The following is a 6,825-nucleotide window of genomic DNA, read 5'->3' as shown; positions in this document are numbered from 1 at the left end:
GAGAAGACCTGCCAGGAATCTAGCAGCTTGATCAGGTCTCAAGGCAGTGACTGTGTGGAGTCGGAAGTGGGTAGACAAATGTGTGAAGGTGCCTTGTAGGGATGGGCACATCAAGGTTTCACAGTTTGATAGGTGGCCTCAGATTATCTTGCTCCTTTGCTGTGATTTTGTACAAACCACAAGGTTATTCACTGAAAGCACTCTCTACTGTAAATGTAAATTGAAAAACCTAAATCCTGTGGATAGATTAGTTGAATATATTATGACACATCCACACAATAGAGGTCTATGCAGCTTTTTTGAAAACTAAGGAAGAGCTTTATGAACAGATTGATTTCTAAACATACTCAAGTGAAAAAAAGCAAAATTTGGAGAATCTATAGTAAGCTACACTTCATGTAAGAAGGGAATATAAGAAAACACACCACTATCAGCTCATTATGCATAAGAAATACAGGAAGAAAAAGCCAGAAATGAAGAAGTGGTTACTTACAGAGGGTGGATAAAAAGGGTTGGAATAGAAAGATGAATTGGAATAGGTTAGTGAGGATGAGAAGGGAGCAACATTTCTCTGAGAACCTTTTTGTATAGCTTTGGCCTTTAGAACTATTAGTAATGTTTCCAACAGTTCTTCATTCATACTAGTCATATTTCAAGTGTTCCACAGCCACATGGGGCTAGGGCTACCATATTGGACAGTGCAGACAGAACATTTCTATCATCCAGAAGTTTCTGTTGGACAGTTTTCTCTGGACCTATCAACAGTTCCACAGACTCTATATAGCAATCTTGGACCACTACTCTGCTTTTTCTCAGTCCTTACCTGCTTCCTGTTACCAGAAACATTCAGGTTGCCACCACCTTTCTTCCTGACCACCTTGCTTCCTTTCCAGCGACACTTCATTCTGCACCAGTTTGGCCATTCTCATGGTCACATGTCAACTTTCAATCTTTTCTCTTTCTGACATGCCTGTTCTGCTAACCTCCAACCAGACGCCAATCGGAATGCAAGGTTTGTTTCTACACTTGAGCTGCCTAAGAGCTACTGGGGAAAAAAAATGACTTTTGTGGGGATCAGGGCTGTGAGATACGGAGGGCATACAAGCTCAAGTGCCAGTTTGGCAATTCTTTTGTGTACAACTGGTCAGTTCTCTACAATTCCTTCTCTCTTCAAGATCCCCAACACATTGCTTATCAAACTTTAAAATGCAAACATTATCTGGGGGATCCTGTTAAAAATGCAGATTCAGCTGGACGCGGTGGCTGTAATCCCAATACTTTGGGAGGCTGAGGCGGGTGGATCACCTGAGGTCAGGAGTCTCAGAACAGTCTGACAAATATGTCAAAAGCCTGTGTCTACTAAAAATACAGAAAATTAGCCAGGCGTGGCGGCAGGTGCCTGTAATCCCAGCTACTCGGGAGGCTGAGGCAGGAGAATCGCTTTAACTTGGGAGGCGGAGATTGCAATGAGCCGAGATCACGCCACTGCACTCCAGCCTGGGAAACAGAGTGAGGCTCCATCCAAAAAAAAAAAAAAAAAAAAAAAAAAAAGCAGATTCTAATCCAGTAGGTCTGTTGTGTATGGGACCAGAAATTCTGCCTTTCTAGCATGATCCGCATGCTGCTAGCTCAAGATCCATGAGTAGCTAGGCCCTAACCCATTGGTTCCAACTTCAGTGTGCACAGTTTCCTGGAGGGCTTATTAAAACACAGATGCTGGACCCCATTTCTGAAATTCCTAATTCAGTAAATCCAGGCTAGAGCCTGAAAATGCGTGTTTCTAATAAATTCCCTGGTGATACTGCCACTACTATTCCAGGGAACACACTTTGAGACCATTGCCCTAAACCATTGCTGGCCTTCTGTCTCCTATTTCATGGAGGCAATTGAGGCTAATCAGTGAGAAGCCCTATTTGAGCTCCTGTGACACCTGCTCTGCCCATAGTTCAGCCATCATCACACTATTGAAGGATGTTAATCTGCATTTTTAATAGGATTCTCCGGATGGTTTGTTTGCATTTAAAGTTTGATAAGCACTGTGTTACAGATCTTGAAGAGAGGAGAGAAGGAATTGTATAGCGCACTGGGCAGAATACATTTGTAATTAAGAAAAACACTGAGTGAAGAGGGGATGTATTTGTGAACATTCTGCATCCATTTTCCTTCTGATAATAGTTTCCCAATTTTCTTCTAGGGTTTTACTTCTCTCTCCAGAATCCACATTAGTTTCAGATGGCATTAACTATTCCCAGCTCCAGGAGTAAGCATATGAATTAGGTCTGGCCAATCAGATATGCATTTCCCGGGCCACAGGATAGCTCAAGGGTAGAACTGTGCCCCAGTCAAAGCTAATGAGATGCACTGAGGCTCTCTGGGACTGCTGAGGGAGGCTGAGACTCATCTTCACTTGACTTCAGTCAAGAAACACGTGAAGATTCGAGAACTATGGCAACTACCTTGCTCCACAAGTGGGGCAAGTTGACAGAGACACAGCCAATGTGCAAGGACAGGAGAGATGACTTGCCATAGTGACATAATGTAATATCCTGATCAAGCTTTACCCTTGGACTATTATGTGAGATAAAATTCCTTTTAAACTAGTTAGGGTTGGGGTTTCTGTCACTTGTGAGTAGGCTGTTTGTCTCATTGGCTTCCAGTAAAGGAATTTAAGAGCATTTTCTTAGGGCTAATTCTAGCCTTATTGAAGAGATTAAGCAAGGTGTTCCCAGAGCTGGAAAGGATGAAGGTGAGTGCTTTGAGTGTGGAGATTGGCCCTAATGGGCAGCTAAAAACTATGAGCAGAGATGGGAATTCAAGGCTTTCATTTCTACAGAGGCTCAGCTGCAGCTGAATGCAGAACCCCAAATGAGGGACAGCTGCGGGATGCTCACAGCGGCTGGTTGGCAACACAGCCTGTGAGCAGTGTGTAGCTTTCCAGGAGCAAGCTGGGGCTGGGGGTGGAGGGTCAAGTATAGTGGGGCTCCGGATTGGCATCCTGGAGCTCCCATGCCTGGGCAGACATTCTGCAGCCACACCAGGCTACAGCAGCCATGATGGCAGGCAGTGGGGACTCAAGCCCCAGCCTTCCCCTTGTTTCCTTCGACCACATACTGAGGTCACTGTACCACCCTGGGTGAGGGACACGCAGGGACTACAATCACTGCTCCAGTGATTAGGCCCTAAGTGCTCTGCCCTTGCTAATGAGATTAACGTCCTTATAAAAGAGGCTTCAGAACTGCTTGGCCCTCCCCTCTTTGTGCCATGTGGGGATACTGCAAGAGGAGCCATCCTGAAGGTGGAGTGGGACTTTGCCAGACACGAAATCTGCCTGTGCCTTGACCGCGGACTTCACAGCCTCCAGAACTGTGAGAAATATATTTCTATTTATAAATTACCAGTCTAGGGTATTGTGTTTTAGAGCAGGAATAAACTAAGACTGGTTAGGATATTTTAATAGATGATTCAAGACATTACCTTGAGTTCTATCCCAATGGTTCTTTTGTCTTTTTTTTTTTTTTTTTGCGAGAGTCTCACTGTCACCCAGGCTGGAGTGCAGTTGGCATGATCTCGGCTCACTGCAATCTCTGCCTTCCAGGTTCAAGTGATTCCCCTGCCTCAGCCTCCTGAGTAGTTGGGACTACAGGTGTGCACCACCACACCCAGCTAGATTTTTTGTATTTTAGTAGCGATGGGGTTTCACCATGTTGGCCAGGATGGTCTCGATCTCCTGACCTCATGATCCGCCCGCATTGGCCTCCCAAAGTGCTAGGATTACAGGTGTGAGCCACTGCACCCAGCCCCTTTTAACATTTTCTTTTGGAGGTCCCATTCTCTAAGAGTATTTTAAACATGAAGTGTGACCTGCCAAAGTGAAAACACTATAGGAAATTATATTTAAAACAAAAACAGAAAAAATCCCACAGAGCCTTCCTGAATCTGCTCCACTTCAGAAATTTTGTGACCTAACATTTAGGTCCAAGTGTGGATATCTTAATTTGTCACTGCAATGCTTTATACCTTGTTGCTAACTTGCTTGGTTTGCAATGTTGACCGTGGATGACAATTCAAGACAATACAGAGCACCTGGAATCCCTTTCAGGTCAGTGCTGAGAACATCAGGGCTCTCCTGCTGCATGCACTCAGCATATCCTGCAGATGAGGATGCTGGCCTGTTTCCAGGAGACAGGATAGTGCCCTCACTCCACCAGGGGGTTCCAGTGTGGCCTGGGAGGAGTAGATATCACTCTAGAGGGCTTAGAGCATCCTCTCTGTCCCAGGGATGGAGTAAGTGCAGCCAAAAGCAAGTGGGCAGACTCAACGCTATGTATTCCTGGTAGCTCTGAAAATGACAGAGCAAATCATGGGAACTGCACAAAATATATGACGTTCGAAACTGTTTGATTTTTTTTTTTTTTTTTTTTAGACAGAGTCTTGCTCTGTCGCCAGGCTGGAGTGTGACTTCTTAATTGAGAATAAACAAGAACCAGGAGGCTCTCTGAGTCTACTCTGGCTCAGGTGGCTGCCTGATAAAAAGAAAAATAAATAAATAAAAAATAGACAAGAACCAGTCATTATGGGGCACACTCAGTTAAAAAGTGAAGTAATCACAGGCACAGGGGCTCACACCTGTACTCCCAGCTACTTGGGAGGACTGCTTGAGCTTGGGAGATCAAGGCTGAAGTGAGCTGTGATTCTGCCTCTGCACTTCAACGTGGGTGACAGAGCAAGACCCTATCTTAAAAAAAAAAAAAAACAACAACGTAATAACCACTTAAAAATACTTTCAAATAATTACACTGGCTCATCTAGTCATCTGTTGGGGTAAAATTTTATTTCTAAGTTCTTTAAGTTGGAAATACATGTATTTCAAAAGATAGTCCTAAAAGAAGTGAGGGATTCGCTTCCTCTGTAACAAGAATAAAGCTTAAGTTTTTCAAGTTTTTTTTTTTTTGGCATTGAATTATCTGGCTAAAAAGAATGTGTCCCGTTGCTTCAACACACCCTGGCGTATAGGTTTTAAATAAAACTTAACACTCAACTACGTTAAAACTAGTGTCATATCCAAATGCAAGGAATAAAAAGGGAAATGAATTGTATCAGTTGGTCAGCATTTACTAAACACCTCCCAAGGGTAAAATACAGGGAATGGGTTGGAAAGAGAAGGATGTTGGAGATACTGTGAACACAGAATTGACGAGTGTGACTGGGGTGCAGGGGATGAGGGCAAAAGAAGGAGGAAGCAAAGGATGGGAGTTTTCCAGTTTGGGGGAACATGGGGATACAGATAGAACACACTCTGGCTTATGTATCCCCATATGGGGTGCTCTCTAATGTGGAAATACAAGGATAAAATTATTCCTGTCAAAAGTTGGACAACTGTATTCAAGAGTATGTCATAACATAAAAAAATCAATGAAATGATATAGCTATCTCACAGGCTAAAAATAGCCTCTAGAGAAGTCTGCAACGGTGAAAACTGGATTAGTAATTAAAGTGTTGACCAGGAGTGTCTGTGATCATCCCAGCCTCTGAAATAACATTAACAGAGTCTGAAGTGATGGCTTCCCCAGAAGCTTATTTCTTGGCCAGTCTCCCAGGGCCTACTCTGCGCCATCATGTCTGGAAACCCTGGGAAGTGCAGGCCCCAGGGTTCTCTGCTTCAAACCAAGCCTGGGCCCTAGGGGACGCAAAATGCTCCTCTGTGTTTAGATTTGAATCATTCTTTGAGGCTGGCTTTGCGTCTCTGGTGCACCCGGACTGCATCCATGGCACTTATCAGGAAGGGAGTCAGATTGGTCAGGTCGGCACACTTGAAGTTGTTTTAAAAGTCAGGCAGAATTTCACTCTGGAAAAAAAAATTACAAATATTTACTCAGAAATCCAGAGCAAGTTAGAAAATCTTGGAACTAAGAAACAACTTATAAAGTTTCGCTGATCAAAAAAAAAAAAAAAAAAAAAAACTTGAACAGACACTTGGCAACATGTGCTGCAGAACAGCAATTCACAGCCCCCCGAGATGTGTAGAAATACCCGAGGGACCATGAGCAGAAAGCGGCTTTCACTCATATTCTCACGCGTAAGAAGCAAACATGAAGAGATTGATGTATTTTATATTCTTAAAGCAAACTAAAGAATTATCACTTGTATATCTTGTCATAAAATGGGGTTGGTAAAACATGAATGCACATGGTCATAACATTTAGGGGAGGATTTGACAAAGGGCAAGATGACATTAGTTCTGTGTTCCAACTAAAATGTCTGCCCTGTTTATAATAGAATTTGTACATTTCTTTGACATTTTCTATACACTCTATAGTGTTGATGCACTAAATTTTTTCTGAGTTTTTTTGTGGTTGAATTTTCTATTTTAAAGCCAATTTTGGGGGATGCCATTGCCAATACACATTAGTAATTCAACGACCTGATTGTTACACAAAAATACTTCATTTTGGACCCAAAGTTTTGTATATCTTACTGTCAACTTTGGCAGAACTTAATTTCTATTTGCAATTGTTATATTAGGAGGTAAATATGCTAGTCTAAGAAATGTGGACTCCAGTTGTATTCCATAGCAATACATGTGTTATAGTATGAATTCCATTACGTATGTTAGACTACCTTGCAGATTTCAGGTTAATGCAAAGATATTTGTAAATACCTCTGCAGCTCTCACGAGGCAGACTGGAATAGGTAAAAACAAGGGGACTAAAATCCTTAGCTTACTGTAGTAGTGTTACTTTTTATTACAGAAACTTCTATGTTGATATACACTGTTTAATGATTTGTCTTCCAATTTTATTATTTGTAGTTTTTTTTTTTTTTTTT

At 42.4% G+C, this 6,825-nt stretch overlaps 1 protein-coding gene across 4 annotated transcripts in view; it reads right to left on the bottom strand.

The window, feature by feature from the left end:
• Positions 1 to 4,812: 4,812 nt before the first annotated feature.
• INTS8 (integrator complex subunit 8) overlaps positions 4,813 to 6,825 on the bottom strand; it is a 99,326-nt gene continuing 97,313 nt past the window's right edge. For all 4 annotated transcript variants that reach the window (XR_005201772.1, XR_005201775.1, XR_005201776.1 and 1 more), the window contains one exon: positions 4,813 to 5,845. The gene's annotated coding sequence lies outside the window, so the exon portion shown is untranslated. The remainder of the gene's footprint in view (positions 5,846 to 6,825) is intronic.

The sequence above is a fragment of the Cebus imitator genome, unplaced genomic scaffold, assembly GCF_001604975.1.
Source record: "Cebus imitator isolate Cc_AM_T3 unplaced genomic scaffold, Cebus_imitator-1.0 Scaffold109, whole genome shotgun sequence".
Taxonomy (NCBI): Eukaryota; Metazoa; Chordata; class Mammalia; order Primates; family Cebidae; genus Cebus; species Cebus imitator.
The sequence above is the reverse complement of the archived record's forward strand: the minus strand, read 5'-3'. Positions and strand labels throughout refer to the sequence as shown.